The sequence below is a fragment of the Sciurus carolinensis genome, unplaced genomic scaffold (genome assembly GCF_902686445.1).
Source record: "Sciurus carolinensis unplaced genomic scaffold, mSciCar1.2, whole genome shotgun sequence".
Lineage (NCBI taxonomy): Eukaryota > Metazoa > Chordata > Mammalia > Rodentia > Sciuridae > Sciurus > Sciurus carolinensis.
Window position 1 is genome coordinate 140,362 of NW_025920187.1, and position 18,785 is coordinate 159,146.

At 40.3% G+C, this 18,785-nt stretch overlaps 2 pseudogenes; both read right to left on the reverse strand.

Moving 5' to 3' along the window:
* Positions 1-2,961: 2,961 nt before the first annotated feature.
* Positions 2,962-7,863, reverse strand: LOC124974874 (zinc finger protein 507-like; annotated as a pseudogene).
* An 835-nt stretch (positions 7,864-8,698) lies between these two features.
* Positions 8,699-18,574, reverse strand: LOC124974878 (3-beta-hydroxysteroid sulfotransferase-like; annotated as a pseudogene).
* Between the last annotated feature and the right edge of the window lie 211 nt (positions 18,575-18,785).

Below are 18,785 nucleotides of genomic sequence, written 5' to 3' on the forward strand. Positions count from 1 at the left end.
GACACAAAGGCCAGTAATAATTAAGAACATTAGAAAACTCTTAAAGAAGGAATGTCATGTCTAATTGACAACAGAATTGTCATAATGGAATCCATTTGTTTCCCACTGAAAAAGGCCAAGATTTTGAGGCCAAGCTGATAGGGAAGGAGAGGGGTGAATTTGAATAGCTATCAAGACCAAGAAGATAGTAGGCTCTCAGCAGGAAAGCCATGATAGGGAACCTGCATCCTAAAGGACCACAGGGGGAGTAAAGAAGGGGCAGGTAGGGGAGTGGGCAGGAATGAGACTTTAGGAGCCACTCCCGAGGCCTGGATGGGACAGAGTCTTGGTTAACTTTCTGTTGCTGTATGCAGCCTTCATGGGAGGAGGCAAGTTAGGTCAGCTGAGGTCAAATCAACCTGTATTTGAGTCCAGAGGAGCCACTTGAGAATGATGAGTATGTTTACCTGCTGAGTTGAGCAAAAACCTGGCCCAAAGTTTTACACTAACAGAGAAGAGATATACGACAAGAGGGCAGAGAGGTATGTTTCTTGTTTCTGTTTTCAGTGACCCATTGGACATCTGCTGCTGCAAGTGAAGAGTCAGGGCTTTTTCCAAATGATCTACAAATGCTTTAAAGATTCCTAAGCAACTGAGCCAGGTGTGGTGGCACATGCCTGTAATCCCATGGGCTCAGGAGGCTGAGGCAGGAGGATTGCTTGTTTAAAACCAATCTTTGTAAAAGTGACATGCTAAGGACTCTCTGAAACCTTGTCCCTAATAAAATACAAAATAGAGCTCCATTTGTGGTTTAGTGGTCAAGGATCCCGAGTTCAATCCCTGTTACTCCCCTCACCAGGAAAGAATCCTAAGCAACTGTTATCATCATACCCTCATGGGAGGTGTTTTCTACAGCAAGGTAGTAGGAGAACAATGCTTTGTAGCTCAGCTGCTTGACCTCCAAATTTATGAATTCCACAGTCGTCTCAAAGTGAGCAGTGGTAAAGGAGTTGATTTGGCTTGTACCTTCATTCAAAGATGATTGGAGAAACATTTTGTTACACCTACAAGAGACTAAAAGTGAACAGTCAAGTTCTGTTCTAAATGTTCACCAGAGGAAAACTAGGACCTTGGTTTTTTCTACTTGCCCAAGGAAATATGGGGAAATTGGTGAGGGGAACCAGTGACATTTACAGGAGAATGAGTAACTCTACAGTGTGTCAAGCCTCAATTCAGTTCTGAAGTACTCTATGCACATCAGCTCAGATAAAACCTAGGTTAAATGCTGAATAGTAAGTCTGTGAATGTATCTTAACACTCATCATTTAGGTACCTTATGAAAGTTCCATACCCAGCACTTGTTATTTATGGTGTTTAAACCACTAGGAATGAAAACAAAACTAGGTTGGAAATTAGACTCATCCGGATCATCATCATCATCGATTCTGGAGATAGAAGTCATAGAAAAGGAACCTTAGCTTCTTCTACTGTCTTTTCTTGTTTTAAAAATTAGACACAATTGTGCGTGATATTCATATTCTGTGTCTGACCTTCTATGCGTTTGAAAGACTACCAAGTACTTTCAAAAGCTAGAAAGTGATGAATTGAATAGAGAAATCCCAGTCACTTTTTTTTTTGTTTTTAACACAAAATTTATTACCAAAATACAATATTAAAGTCAATACATGACAAACTCCTGTAAAGCAAAATAAATTATTCTAACATTGTACAATATTTCCAAAGGTAGTTAAAGAAGCGCTATAGACCTTGCTTCACTGTTCTGAACAGATAAACTGTTCTACCATGAACACAATCCTAGAGTTTCGGCTTTAAGGCATGCAGCTCAATGTGCAGGATAATTTTCCAAAAGCAAATCATCCTATTTTAATAAGATACAGTGTCAGAATTAACTGTAGTCTTTACATGTCAGTTTTCCAGAAACTTTTATACTTTGGCTATAGAAGCAATGTCATAGTGTTACACAATACTTATTTCTTAAAAAAAAAATACACGTATTCATGTCCATGAATATCAAACTCAAATTTCTATTAAATATATTTTATAGAATATTACTTAGAGCACCTTGCTGTACAATAACAAAAGATTAAATAAGTGTGTATGAAAACTAAAAATATCAGTCTTATAGAGAAGCCTGCTTGTCTTTGCCAAGCCAAGTACGCTACAGGAAGTACAATGTAAACATAGATGCCCACCATTTGCTTTGTGAGGAACGAAACAGAAAGTCATTATGAAGCCACCAACGACTACCCTGAAGAAGAAGAAAGATCTGAAACAAAGGCTTCAGTCAGTGTCACATATGCACTGCCTGGCCACGGAACTTAGTCTACAGATCAAGAGGAACATAAGCACAGTACTGGACACCAACCACAGTCTGGATTGTTAAAGAAAGGGAGAAAACAGAGCCTTGAAAAGTATTATTTATAATGACCAGAATGCATCATCTCCTGCTTCTCACTTTTGCTGAATCCAGTGAGTTTCTTTTAAGAACTATTTGCACTTTCAATTCTTAGAACTGTAACTAAGTGTTCAGAGCAGAAAACAAAAAGTATGAGCTCTACATGACAAAAGGTCTAGTAGGTAATAAATAATTATTCCTACAGAGGGATTCCCTATTGCTTATTTTATTAACTCTTTTCTACAATTATAATTGCATATTTAATCTTCGTTATTCCTTTTAGAAAACTCAATTGTTCTTGGCAGAAACAGATCTAAGGTTTGCCACAAAATAATAATGGGAAGATTTAAAAATATCCTTGGTACATATTTTCTACTATAGGTCTGGAGAAAGTTTTTATGGATAATTTAAAGCCAGAATCAGGTGAAAGTTTAAGGGGGTTGAACTTCTAGGTTAATTTTTCCCCAAGGGGTAGGGAAGTTTTAAGTTCATGATTTCAAATGGAAGTGGTTTAAGAAAATTAAGAAAGACAATTTAAAAAGTAACACTTGAAATTTTGGGGATTTTTTTTTTTTTGGTTATTAGTATTTTCCAAAGGATTATAGAAAAGTAAAGCTAAGGAAAATTCTTGTAAGATTGTTACTTTTCAGATTAACAGATATTTATAAAGAAACATTGAGTCTTGGTCATTAGAAATGAAAAACTAATGTACCCAGAGTGGCAACAATAACAGTGATGAAATGGAAATCTTTAAAGGGTTTTATTTGAATTCAAAATTAAATATAAATGTTTCAATTCTGAAAATAGGAGAAAATGCATTTATTTAAATCCACATATAGTGGATTTGGGAAATATAATTTAGTATATATAAATTCATTTTGTCTTTTCATATGAATTCACTTTCACAAATAAATTAAAGCTACCTAAATCAAAGAGCTGCAAAGTTATAGCCAACTATTTGTTTAAATATCATCATTGAAATGAGAAAAATAATATCAAATTAGACAGTGTTTCAAGATGGCTGGCTCCACTTACATAGTTCCTAATGCTACCTTGAAACTATTAATTCATTTTATTTATACCTGGACTTTGGGAACAAAATTTTCTTAAAACATTGCCGATAAGAGTATTCCATTCACAAAACTCTTGCTTTTGTTGTTCTAAGTTTATCAGAGTCACAGCCTCAACACTAGATGACAGAAATGGATATTCAGAATGTTCAGATATTCAGAAATAGCACCATGAAGATGGTGCACTGCATGGTGCACTTGCCTTCTGACTATAGCAGAAGTTAACAAAAATAATATATAAATAAGTGATCGGAACTACAAAAACAAACACCCAGTTTTCTTCTCCCACTGAAACAATTATAATACAAAATGTGTAATTAATGAGAAGCTTACATGTATTTGATGGCAAGTTTTACTGAGAAAGCACATTTACTTGGTTTTCCACATCACGTTCTAACAAACAATTCTTAAAAAAACTCCTATAGAATTGCCAAATGCTGTTTGCTAATTAAAACTTTTACAAACAACGTGAATTTTTACTATATTTTGGTCACATTTGGTTATTCCTCTTCTGCTAAAAATATAACTAAATTAATAAACTTCAGAAAGGAAATTCTCAACAACAGTACTAATTTTAAGAGTCCTCTGTATTTCTTCCCCCATCTTCCAAGTGACTTTTATCTTAGTGTTCAAACTGTTGCTAAGGCCTGATGCAATTTTTCATATTCTGTTGCTGCTTTAAGAGACTCATTCATATAACAAGCAATAATCCTCATCTAGCAGACAGGATCAGAAAGTTTATGAAACTATGGAGAAGTGTGTGTGTTCTTTCAGATACTCTGAAAAGAACCTGTGAGATGTGTACTGCAATTAACTAGTCACTGTTTCTGTGAACTTGAGATCTGATTTGAGTCTGGTGGGAATGCACCCATTCCTCCTTTGTCTACCAAAAACTCACTGTAAATTTAAGACAATTTACTTCTTAAATGCTTACTTATAATTCAAATTTGGCTTAGAGGTCTCTTTTCTTTCTATTTTGGGAATAAAGGAACATATCCCAGATTAAGTATATGATAAATTCCTATCAATCCAGGGAAAGATTTAAGTGGATCATTTCAAAGTCTTGTATCTGCTTCCTTATAGACTCTGAAAAACCCCCTCTAGAAATTGTCTGCCCTTCTCACAAGAGACCTGTTGATTCTAGGGCTGGCATGTCAAAAGAGAACTTGAAGAAAATTAAGCTTTGCCTAAGACTGTGACACTTTTATAACAAGTTTTAGAAGAGTTCCTGAAAAGCCCTTTCTTAACTTTTGCTTGCATTTCTAAACTATAATAAGCTTTTAATAATAAATACACTCAACACTAAGAAGGGGTGACAGAGGATTAATACAGATTACATCTTTGCTCCTCCTCAACCCACTTCCCCTCACTCAAGATATTTAAATATTATTGTTTATCCATTTGGAATTCATTTTATTACAAGTTTGGTTCCAAAGTCACACTTGTCATTTCCTCTCACACCAACTAGGTTTTCTGTGTCTAGTAGGTTAGTTATCTGACAGCACAAAGGTGAAACTACAGTAACTATTCCAGCTAATTTGAGTTTAGAGCTGTGCTGTGGTCCTTATTTAGGATGATGTTTACAATTTCACCCTCATGTTCTTTCATATGATCCAAGAGATTTTCTTTGCTGGTTGATTCAAAACCACAAATGCAACAACAGAAGAGCAAAACGCAATACTCCATTCCAGGAGGGGCCAGACTGGAGTTTTTTTCTAAACTATATGAGGTATTACTGGTAGGGCTCAGTTTCTCATTCTCATTAGGATCTATGACTTCACTGGGTGCCTGGGAAATCAGCTCCGAGGATGACACCAAACTTTCTGAACTTCCAATGACAGGATCGGCTCTCTCTTCACTGCTGTTTCATACAGTTTTTCCAGAGGATTTCCCCAGAACTCTGCCACTTTGTGAAATTGCATCATTAATGGCCTTGTTTACTTGTTCGTAGTTGTAATTTTGGTCACTTGCATGCTTCCACATGTGAGACTTCAAAGATGGAGGACGGCTGCAAACGTACCCACAGAGAGAACATCTGTACGGCTTGTCAGAGTTATGAATTCGTCTGTGGTTTCTGACACCGACATATGTTGTACTTGTATAATTGCACACATCACATCTATACTGTTTCTGGGTTGAAGACTTACTCTCTTCCTGAACACATTTTCCATCAGTTGTATCACTGGAAATTCTTGGCTCATTAGAAGCTGCTACTGACAAGGTGTCTGGAAGACTGTGCTGTTCTCTCTCATGATTCCTCAGCTGACTCTTTTAATGAAAGGACTCTTCACACTGTTTACACTGGTATATTCTTGTTTTACAGTGGTTGATCATGTGGCTCTCCAAATCTTTGCTGTTGTCAGCTATGTGCTCACAAATAGGACACTGATATGGCTGTCTCTGTCGATGAACGCGTAGATGCTGCTTGATGTAACCCTTGTTACCACTTGTATAGTGACACAGGTGGCAACGGTAGGGCCGTTCAGCATTAGGGATATATTCTATCACATTGGTTCCCAATAAACTTGTATCACTGTTGGGTTGGCACTGGGCATTGTCCTGCAATTCTTTCAAAATGTCATCATCTGAAGCATTTTGATCTGTCCTTTCTCTCAATTTTTCAATTACAGTGAGTAGGGACATGCTGATGCCGGTCTTTACTTGTCCGTCTGACAATTCCTGTTTACCCTCTGGAAGTGCTACCAAGGTAGAGTTGCTTTGGTTAAAACTAGTTAAGCCATCTGAAGAGTTTTTAAGTGGTGACATCATTTTTGAATATGCTGCCAGTGGATTATCTACTTGCTTTTGTCCAGTATCTGGATCTAAGAGGTTTATATCCCCATATGTCCACGATTGGCTCTTGTTAGTTCTGCAGCTCTTATAGGCATAGTGACAAGGGCTTCTGCAGCTAATGAGTGTAGTCTAAGGGACTCAGAATTTGTCCTTCTTCAGCCAGGTGGGGCATTTTCATCAGTAGCTAAGCCTTTACTTATTAACTCATTGTCTTTCTTTTCTGGATTGCTCCAGCCTATGATCAACCCCCCGATGTCAACAGTACATTTGTCAGCATGATAAATGTCATCAGTTTCGCCACATCCAGTTTGGGCTTCTGTTGGGTTCAAGTTTTTCCCTTCTTCAATTTCAGCATTCATAAGGAAATGTTTCTGTGAAAGTGTTTCTTCGGCACTTGGTAAACGCTCCACTATCACATTAACATGCCCTTTTTCATTTGGGCTACTGCTGATGATTTTCTGTGCTGACGAAAGTAGGCTATCAGCAATCAGATTCTCCTCTGAATCAGAGATCACCTCTAGCATTTCTTCCTCGTTAGGGTCAAGGGTAACTGACTGACTTAGGTCTACTCCCCCTTCTGCACTGTGTTCTAAAGGAGATGATGACGACAATGGTTCAGAGCTGCAAATCTGCACTTGTACTGATGGTCCATTGTGGATACTCAGTTCACTGTCTCCAATAGCAATGACTACTGCATCAACCCCACCAGGTGCAGCAGACACTGAAGAATCCAGTAAGCCAAGAGGCTCATTTTCATTTTCGAAGATTGGATAGGAGCAATCAACTTCCCCTGCATGTTTCCAAGCATGTGTTTTCAACATTCTCTGCTGGCCACAAGTTTAACTACAAAACAAGCATCGATACATGCCATACTGTTCATATGCATACCATTTCCTCCTACCCATTTCAGTCACGGATGCAGTTTGGACAGTATGAGTTTGTGAACTGTCCACGTTTACTGGGATGTCAGGAATGGCTTCATTATTTCTTTCAGTGGTTCTCGGACATAAGGAGTTGGAGGGGCTTATGCACTGCTGGGCTTTGGATTGGATGTGACTATTGGCATTGTTTTCGTGGTCATTTACCACATGAGCTTCAAGTTCCTCTTGGCTTTTGGATGTAATATGGCACTCTGAGCACATTAATATTACTTCATTCTGCTGACCATGCTGCTTGATATGATCTTTCAACACAGAAAAAGAGGATGACAGAAACTTACAAAGGCTATACTGGTAAGACATAGCCTTCCCATCATCTGGGCAAGAGTGTCAGGGGTAAAATTTACTTGTGACATCTCAGCTTTTCTAATATCAGCAGCAGGTGACTGGGTTACTTTTGCTGGAATCTCGCAAAGTTCTTGGGTTTCAAGAGAGTGTGCTGTAGCACTTGAATGTGGGCGTTTTTTCCCAATCAGAAGACATTTTTGTGACTTTTCATGCTCCACTATCTTGCTTAACTTCTGGATAACATGGATTAATGGATCTGCTTTAGCTTTTCTTTGCTCACGATTTCTAATGAAGGAGTGATGACACCTTCAGCCGTCAGTATAGTTTCTTGTTCCCCTGTATCTGGCATCAACATGGCAATACTGCTGCTTTCTTCCATATCCAAGGTTACATGGCTGTTAAGTGGTAGAGTCAGTGTCTTTCAAATCAATTTCTGAAATTAATACAGTCCCTTGGATCAATCTTCAAAATCCAGCTGCGGGTGGGTGGCGGCTGCTGCTTCCGCAAGCCTCTTTTGGCCGGCCAGGACCCTGCCGAGCCCGCGCTTGCGTCCTCGCCCACCTCTCTCCCAGCTCTTTTCCCTCTTTTCCCCCTCTTTCCCCCACCTCATCCGGAGCTCCCCCAGTCACTTTGAAGAAGCAAGTGATCAGAGAAGCAAAATGTATAATTCCGGGCCCCAGAGTGAGGAAGTAGGTTTTTTTTTTTTTTGAGATTTTATTTTATTGTAAACAAATGGGATACATGTGGTTTCTCTGTTTGTACATGGCGTAAAGGCAAACCATTTGTGTAATCATAAATTTACATAGGGTGATGATGTTTGATTCACTCTGTTATTTTTTCCCTCCCCCCCCACACCTCCCACCCCTCTTTTCCCGCTATACAGCCTTCCTCCATTCTTGCCCCCTCCCTAACCCTAACTCTAAGGAAGTAGGTTTTTAATTTTGTGTCAGAGCGTTAGATTTGTTATGCACAGTAGTTGAGTTGATCCAGAAACACTCATCCCTGTAGGGAAAGGCGTTTCAGGTCTCGCTCCCCCCTCCCTGCTGGGCCTCCTCTCCTCTCCCATTCTCCTTCTCTACTCAGCTAGATTTCCTGTTGCTCCATTATTAGTTTATATTTCATTTGTTCTTTATGCCATCCTGTCCTTCCCTCCCTTTTCCTGTAGAAAAGGGTTTTATTCTAGAACGCCCCAGTTCTGTACTCATCCAAGGACAGGACAACATTTATCAGCATCCATAGAAGATCCAGAATCTCTTGGACATTATTCCCATGGGAACAGGTCTTTGGGAAAACCTGCCATCTTCTCTTGGTATACTTTATTAAAGGCTTCATCTTGGGCCACTGTGAAGTGATTCTTCCAGTCCCCACAGATGCCTGGAAACATGAAGGAGAGACACATCAGATCTAGAGACAGGTTGAAGACTGAGCTCTCCTTACACTGTCAAAGCAGTATAATGACCACTGGGTCATGTTGATCTCCCCTGCTTCCTGTCCACTGGGTCATGGTGAGCCCTCCTGCTGCCTGGATACCCTTTTACACTTCTACCTGCCTCTATAGTGTGTCCTGACTCCCCCTCTCTCCCCAACCATCTTGTACCAAATCCATAAGCCACAGTGCTGGGTATAAAATCAGAACATCTGGAATATAACTAAGCCTGACCACTTCTTGTTTTACCCCTTTAGCCCAAGTTAACTGAATTTCTGACCGGGGTGATCAGATCAGATGACAACTAGTCTGCTTTGGCCATTCTCTGATAGAAGCTATTCTGCCCCTGACACCCACACTGATGCGTTGCCAGGCCCAGTGGCTCCAGTCACTTCTGGTTCCGAGTCTCCCAGGACTTCCAGTCTCTTGCATGTAAGTCCCTTGGTGCTTTTGTGGTTCTGGGCATAGGGTCCTTGTTGTTCCAGATGCCACCCCTGGGACTGCCCAGCTTTAAACATGCCAGGCTCCCCCTCTGCAGGCTCTTTACATGTCTTGACCTCACCCTAGAGTGCTGTCCTGCTGAACGTATTCACGTCTTGTTCCTTGCCTCTTTCAAGTGTTTGCTCCCATGCAGTTACTCAGTGAGGCCCTCAGTTCAGACTGAACACCTCCACCCTCGTTCACTTCACAGCAATGATCAAACATGGCATGTTCTAGGCATTTCCTTTTGGAATGTGCATATGGTATGTTTTTAACATATTAGGAAGTCAACACTTTCTATTAATTGTCTCATTCTTGGTGCTGCAAAGAATGACATGCTATATACTAAACAAATGTTGTTGACAGGATTAATAAAGAGCGAATAAAATATGAGAATCATACCCTTTTTTACAGATAAGAATTTAGGAAGCCCCGGAAGCTTTACCATTGAGAATATTGGTGTGAAATGGAAACTAACGATATGAACATAAAGCCTTCACTTAAATGATTAAGTGTTATATTATGTATCATTTAAATTATTTTATATAACAGCACAATTAATAAATATATAAAAATATCTATGCTAATATGTTATATTTATGTAAACACTAAAGTAGTAGAATGCCTAACATGTCATTGCTATCTTATAAAAACTCATTCTTACTCTTATTTTCATTGTTGTCTTCATTATCAGACAATCTTCTTTGATTTCTTCTGCTAGACTCTGCTCTCTCAGTGAGTGACATCCCCAGCCCAGTCCTCTGGTTTATCCCTCTGTGCTCCATGTACACAATGTGCAGGAATCCTGACCTCTTGAGTATCTTTTGAAGCATTTGGTAAATTTATTCCATGGTTCACCATTCCAGATACATGAGAACTGGAGGAATTTTGGAAAAAGAAGTTCTCACATCACTTGCAGTGGACATTCTCAATAGGCCTCAATCCAAGTGTGTTGATGTGATTCATCTTTCCTCACAAGAAGGAGGCCTGACAATGTCACTTAGAAAATGACCTCCTCTCTACCTTCCTCAGTTTGCTCTTTCTTTGGGTATCTCTTTCTTTAGGGCAGTTCTCTATGGTAAGTCAGCAGTGGAGTTGCCCATATACCACCATCTCCAAAACCACCCTCCTCTCCAGCACTGAATCAGCTTTCCCCAGGTACCTGCAGCCAATACCAGTTTTATGCAAACATATTTTTTCTATAAGGCAACACTAGCAGCCTCAGGGACATAAATGATTAAAGTTGATATGTTCAAACACCTTCAGTCTTACTGTCTGGTGGTAAAGACAAGAGTGCACTCTACGTAATCTCATGCATTCTGAAATCAGAGCATTTACCTTTCCTTGCCATTGAGAAGTGCTGACTCGTTAAAGATTCAGGCATTGATTCAAGATTAGACATCTTGTTTTTTTCATGACGTGGAAGGAGCTATTCTTGAGGACTGAATCCAGTTCTTCCGGATTTAGCTTCTTTCCCAGGAATTGACAGATCTTCTCTATGGTGCTTCTTGGGTCCTAACGTGTGAACAAGCAAGAGTGAGACTGTGAAAGGGAAAGACAGCAAACATGGGAAGAATGGAATGGGAGTATTAGGAGGGAAGTGGGGAGAAAGAAGAGAGGAAGATATATCCAAATGGAAAAAGGCTGAGATGGATTCCAGAAGGAGGGAGAAAGCAAAAGGGGACAGCAAGAGGGACAGAAGGGTGAGTGATATGAGATCAGGGATGCTTCCCAGTGTGGTTGAGTTTAGGACACCCCAGAGGCAGGTGTCAGGAGTTCTAAAGAGACTCCTGAGAGTGCAGGATAAGGCCAGGAGACAAAGTCCCAAAGACTCCTCCTTACCCCAGATGATGCTGTGTACCATAACCGGCACTTGAATAAAATATAGGACTTCAGAAAATCTTCCTCAACTCAGCAGCATGTTTATGGATGGATATCCCTGGGAGATCCCACCAAGACATGTATATTTTTAAGAAAAAATATTGCTTTGGCTCCTACACCTTCCCTTTAGAATAGCAGTACTTTATAATTATTTTTTTCCTCTGAGCCCCAGTTACCATAGAACAATAAGAAACAACTGTGGCAGTAATTTAAAAAGTGTTGTGTGATTTGTAGTGAGAATTACAGGGAAGTGTGGGAGCTTGCTGCTGAGGTAGGTGAACATGGCATCCAGGGCTCCTTGGTGAGAACTGGCTTCATGCTGAGAACACAGGAGAACATGAAGTAGCTGCAGGAAGGAGACCAGAGGCCTTTCACCAGGGAAGCAGACAGCTTGCATATGGCATCTGCTCCGTCTCCCAAGACACCACTAACAGTCCAAGTGTTTTTTAAGGTCTTTTCACTGTTTTGGTTTTCGTACAATGTTTAATAATTCTGAATGATATTTATAAAAATTCTGAAGATTTCAGTTACATCTGGACCTAGTAAACTCACACAGAACTGTGCAGCTTTGTGCAGGTCAGTGTGGCATGGTCGTGCACCAACAGAAAAATCAACTTAGAATCAGTAGATATTCAGTGTGCTATATCCATCAGTGTAAGTGTCCTATCTACACACTCAGATGTTTACTTGGGAAATTTGAACAGACTCTCCATTTGCAATGTGGAAAGGCACAATGACTGTCATCCACAGTCACCATCCTGTGCTCAGATAGGTAGAGGTCTTCGGCTTGCCCAGCTCTACCTGCACCCACCCCAGTGCTCAGCACCATCTGCAGACCTTTCCTGTCACTCCAGCTCCTGACCTCTCAGAGGAGTCACACAGAGTGACTTCTCATCTTCTCATCACCTTGTCAGTCAAGGGGAGAAGCCAGAGAGATGGACACATTCTGGGGTTAGTGCTTTCTGCCTGTCCCTTGTGATGACTAGGTTCCTGTCAGCATCGTGGGTTCTGCACAGAGAAATCCTTGACAGCCACAGGTATGAGAATAAGCCCTGGCACCTGCCTCAGTGTGTGGAAGGGTCCTTTAGTTGTTCCCAGATGGAGCCCAGGATGAGGCATGGAGAAAGGGCTTGGACTTGGTGAGTGTTAAGCATAAGCAGGGTAAAGAAGATCCAGGGCTTATTAATTCCCAGTGTTTCCGAGGGCTGTGCTTTGACAGGAAATGTGGAGTGGAGACACTGAGGATCAAGAGGGAGCACGGAAGTTGTGTAGTGGCAGGCAGTGACTATGAGAGCGTTATCACCCTTCTGCAGCTCTTCATAACTCAGCAGCAGGACGTTCTCCCTGTGTCTCATGGACATACAGCCACGAATGTGCTCAAACCATGATCCATAGGGCACTGCAGGTCAGGCACAGGGGTGCAGGTTATACACTACCAAACAGGGGCTGGGCTGTCCCTGTCACTCATCACAACCTGACTGTTTGATTCAGGTATATTGATAATGTTCCTCAAACTAGGTAATGAAACAGAGAGCGGGACCATTCCTGAATTCATTCTATGAAACTAGTATCATCCTGATAACCAAATCAAAGACATATCAAGTCAGAAAACAACAGATCACTATTCCTGATGAACACAGACACAGAAAAACTATTAAATATTAGCAAATCCTATTCAGCAGTAAGATTATACATCATGATATGTTGGTTTCGTTCTAGGGATGTAAGTTTGGTTCAACTTGGAAAATGTATGACGGGTTCTTACCACATCTGAAGAATCTTTCTTGACAGAAGAACTTGGCTGAACATCATAAGACTATATGTGTCAAACCCAAAGCCAATATCATGCTAATTGGTGAAAAACTGTAAACATTTCTCCTAAGATCAGGAAGAATGCAATGATGTTCAGACTCACGGCTCCCATTCAATAGAGTTCTTGAAACTCTAGCCTTAGAAATCAGGCAGGAGTAGGGCAAAAAAAATTTCAAGTAGGAATGAAGCCAAATTATCACTGTTTGCAAATGATAAGATACTATGCTTTGAAGATCCAAAAACTCTCCCCAAACACTTCTACAACTGATTACCATATTCAGCAAAGTAGCAGGATGCAAAACCAACATAGAAAGCCCAAGATTTCTTCTTCATAACAGTAATGAATCTGCTGAGGAAGAAATCAGGAATACAATTCCATTCACAATAGTCTTCAAAAATCCTAGGTATCCAGGCTTGTTGACAGATGGTTACAGTCCCAGGGACTCAGGAAGGTGAGGCAGGAGAATTGGGAGGTGAGAACCAGCCTGAGCAACTTAGTGAGGCCGTAAGCAACTCAGCAACATCTAAAAAAGGGCTGGTGATGTGGCTGAGTAGTTAAGCACTCCTGCGTTCAGTCCCTGGTACCATATCAAACAATACTCAAGAAACCCTTGATGTGATATATCTAAAGTGGAGAAAAATCTCTTTCAATAAGAATTATAGAATACTGAAGAAAGAAATTGAAGAAGGCATGAGGAGTTGAAAAGCCCTCTTTTGTTCTTGGATCTCCAGAATCAAAATTGACATATTACTGAAAGAAATCTACAGATTCAATGCAATCCCTATCAGATACCATTGACATTCTTCAGAGAAATAGAAGGAGAGACCCAAAATTGAAATGACACACAAAAATCTAAAGCCATCTGAGCAGTAAGAATAATAATGAAGAGCTGGCATGTGGCTCAGTGGCAGAGCATTTGACTGGCATGTGCTCGGCCCTGGTCTAGTCCCCAACACACAGACTCACACACAAAGAGTAATGCTGAAGGTATCACATTCCAATGTCTTCCCAGTCTCAAATCATACCAAAGAGGTGTAGTAACAGAAAAATTGAACTTATATCAAACCAGACCTATAGATCAGTTGATTAGAATAGAAGACACAGAGACAAACCTTCACAGACAGACTCATCTGATCCGTAACAAAGACACCAAAAGCAAATATTGGAGGAAACAGCCTATCTAATAAATGGTGCTTGGAAAACTGGATACCTGTGTATAGAAGAACGAATATATTCCTGCACAAAAATGCACTCAAAATGGATCAAAAAAACATGAATTAGACCATCTACATTGGAACTACCAGTAGGAAACAAAGCACCTTTATGTCAATGTGTAGATGCAGGAATGACTTTCTCCATAAGACTCCTAGTGTTCAGGAAACAAAACCAAGAATTGATAAATGAAATGGCATCAAGTTAAAAAGTTTCTGCAGAGCAAAGGGAATGAGACAAAGAAGAGAGGGTCTACAGAATGGAAGAAAATCTTTGCCAGCTACTCCTGTGACAGGATTAATACCCAGAATATAAAATACTCAAAAATCTTAACACCGAAAATTAAATATCCCAATGAATAGATGGGTAAATGACAATCATTTCTCCGAAGGAGAAATATGATGGCAAACAATTTTCTGAAAAAATTTTCAACATCTTTCACAACCAGATAAAAGCAAATTAAAACCACACCGAGATTACATCTCACTCTAGTTAGAATCATCCAGAACACAAATAACAATAAATGCTGTCAGGGATGTGAGAGGAAAAGAACACTTACAATTAGTACCAGCAGCATGGATATCAGTATGGAGTTTTCTCAAAAGTCTAGGAATGGAAACACCATATGCCTTGGTCATAGAACCCCTTGGTATTTATCCAAAAGAATTAAAGTCAGTGTACTATAGCAATGCATGCATGCCCATGTTATAGCAGTTCAGTCACAGCAGCTAAGTTATGGAGCCAGCCTAGGTATCCACGGGCTGATGAAAGATACAGAAAATGTACTCCATATACATGACATGGCTTACTCAATCATAAAGAAGAACTCAATTCTGTCACTTGCAGGAAAAAGAATGGAACTGGAGAACAACATGCTAATTGAAAGAAGTCAGACTCACAAAGTCAAGGGTTGTCTGTCTTCTCTCATATGTGGAAAGTATACAGAAAAAGAATAGAAAAGTGATACCAGGAAATTAGGAGAAAGGCCAGTCGAGCTGGGGAAGCAGATCTTATGTCTCAGAACTCTCACCGTTTCCTTGGATGCAGCATTTAAAGTATCATTCCAGTGACTCTGGTTTCTTAGTAAGGTTTGATGTAGTCCCAAAATAATAACCTGATACAAGAACATCTTTGGGATTTCTCATGAGATACAGCACCTTAAGTTAAGAAAAAATGACAGAATGAAAAATCAGTCTCAATCAGTCATTTCTCACCTTGATCTTGATCTTTCTCCAGGCAATTCTTACTGAATCTCTATTGAACTTCAGTGGGTTCCTTTAACAAATCAGTTATAGTATTCCTTAATAAAATATACATTATAAACTTCCTATTTCATATTCCTTGATAGGAATAGAAGAGGTATAACTTTTTTCTTATTTCTGGGTTATTAGTCTACAGAATAGAGGAAGCTGTTCGAAAGTTTTAAATGGTCAAGGTTGAATTATTTTTGTGTTCTCTTGTAATGATCACTAACAGCAGAACGGATTAAGAAATTGTGGAATGTTGAGATTCATAACAATATACGGTCGTTCACACATAGAAGACCTTTGAGAATCTCGCAGACATTAGTTTCATAAAGCATGAAGGCATTTATACAAATTCATGAATAAGCGAAGTAATTTGTAACTGTATTCCAGGGTGTGTTTCCCTCAGTTTGTGGGCACCAATTGGTAGAAGGGGCCTGGGGAATCTTTCTGACTGTAGAAATGTCTAAGTCTGATCTGGAGTATATTTTCGTAACTGTGTACGTATGTATACATGAAGATGCCAGTGTTTTTTTTTTTTTTTTGGGTGCTGGGGATCGAACCCAGGGCCTTGTGCTTGCAAGGCAAGCACTCTACTGAATGAGATACCTCCCCAGGCCCGAGGTTAGTGTTTACTGTTAACGAACACACACACAAACACCACACACACATCACACACACCACTGGAGTGGAACATCAGAATTTGACATGTGTTTGCATCAACTGTCTGGGTGTTATTCTTCCAGGTCTAATGTCTTCCTAGGCCTCAGTTTAATGAGGCAGAGGTTAATAAAACACAACAGGAGACATGGAATTGTGTGTTTTGGAGCAGACTCACTGCGAGGCACTTTCCAAGACAGGAGTTCATTGATCTAGGTTTCTTGGTCATGTTTAAAGAAACATATGAAAAAAATCAGAAGTCAACAAACACTTTTAGAAAGCATGTTTCTACAAATAGCCTCTGACACCTTAGATCTTGGATATCCATGATCCATGCTGATTAATCCTCAGCCTTCAGTGGCTGCTGATCACAAAGCAGAGTGACATGCAGTAGGCTGCGGTGTTTAGAATAGAAAGCCAGGCTCCTGAGCAGTCCCAGGATTTATGCATATATCAATGTATGCATACTCTGCACTCCATATGGGCAATTCTGACTTGGGGGCTTCTACCTACCTTGCAGGAGGCTTTTATTGAATTAATATCAGCTAACATCTTCAAGAACAGGAAAGGAGGGATACTCTAGTGTAGATGCAGTTATAAATTCTGGTTGCTCATAAGATGTGGTTTTCTAAGACTCTGGCCTTAGCCAGTCCTGTTATAGCTGAATTCAGGCTAGCTAATGTGTGCAATGGTCCACATCCTTGCACTCAAGTGTGGTCTGAGTTGTGGCCTCATCAGCCTCACCTAGTGTCTAAGAATCTCAGGTCTCTCCCAACCTACCCCATGAGCAGACAGCCTGGCAAGATCTACAGGGTTTATCTAGGCCCATGAAGGACAAAAACCATTGAAGAAACATTAGGTACTTACCATGGCCTTGGAAGTGAATAACGACTTGGGGAAGAGATGGAAGGGAAGGTGAGAGGTCAGGAGCCTTGGTCTTTCACTCTCATTTAGGAATTTGCAACCCTGTCTTGTCTCTATCCAGGGTGAGCGTTTCCAGATGGGCACAGACTGAATCCACTTGGTATCCCCTTTGGACTGAATCAAGCAGAGAATTTCAATCAACCAGTGGGTTCCTAGATAAGGAAGGAAAAGTGATGTTCATTCATTTCAACCTGACTTGTGAACAAGAAACCGTGATAAAATCCATAACATAAACATAATCATGTACCCATTCCAAGCGTGCAATCAGGAAGTGCTAAGCAGTGTTAATCATGTTCCAGTTTTTGTCAGCCAATGTTCAGAACCTGTTCATCTGTAATAACTGGAACTCTGTGCTTACTAACAGCATTTCCCAACTTATGACCATGTTTCAGTCCCTGGATCCACCATGGTGCTTTCTGTTTCTATGAACTTAACTACCCTAGGTATTTGCACCAATGGAATCATATAGTATTTGTCCTTTTGTGTCCAACATATCATTTAGCACAATGCCCTCAGGATTGATCTATGTTGTAGAAAGTTCTGAATATTTTTCCTTGTTATTGCTGAATTTTAGAGCTGGGGATATAGCTCAGCTGGTAGAGTGAAAGGCCCTGAGTTCGATTCACCGTACCGGAAAAAAGAAAAAGAAAAAGAAAACCTGAATTGTATTCCATTGTATTAATATGCAACATTTTGTTTATGCATTCACTTGTCAATGCATTTGAGGCTGCTTCCACCTCATAGCTCTTTGCTGAGATCCTTTTATGATGTTCCCACTCTTCTTGACTTTCCAACACCCCACACCTTCTGATTCCTTGGCCTCCATTGTCACTCAGTTTGCACTGCTCCTGCCGCTAGTTCCACTCCCAAGGTTGCAGGATGCCTGCCCTTTCAGTCCCTTGCAATTTCCCTGCTCATTTTTGATTCCCAGCCTTTTCCCATTCTGATTCTCCTACTCTAAAATAGCCTTCTTCTCCACATGATCTCCTATTCAGTCTTTTTATTTCTATTGAGCTGCTCTTTTACCATTAGTTCTTCACTGGTCCTCCTCACCACCCATTTCTCCCATGCCATCACACAAACATCTGAATCTGCTTAGGATTCACTCCTATACGCTCTTGCAATACCTAAGATGATCCCTGCTGAGCACTTGTTTCACTCTCTGCAATTGTCTGAATGGAAGTGGCTGGGGCACTGCCCCTTCCTCCCAGAGCAGGGCTCCCTGGCATGTGGAGCACATTCCATCCATCTGCTGAGTGCACAAGGACGTAGCTCTCACCTTTCTCATGGGTGTTTCCTGTCCTGATTCCTTACCTGATTCAGGGTACGACACCATTACTGTATCTTCATCCTTTATCACAAACTTAGTGCATACTTCTTTTATACGTTCAATGGTGTGACCATCAAAAGGAAAAGGTAACCCTTCAAACCACAGGAACTCATATGTCATGATGAGGAATATTCTGGTTGTGGGGCTGGAGTTCAGCTGTAGTCACCACAACTGGAAGTTGTGGGAGATTTTGGGAGACTAGCCTTTAAAGGAAATTTCAAAGAGTCATTAACTTTTTCTTGTTGTCAATTTAACCGGTTGGTAAAAGGAAATTTTGACGGGTAATCCCAAGTTTTATGGTATTCAGTAATTTTGGACTCATTCAGTGACT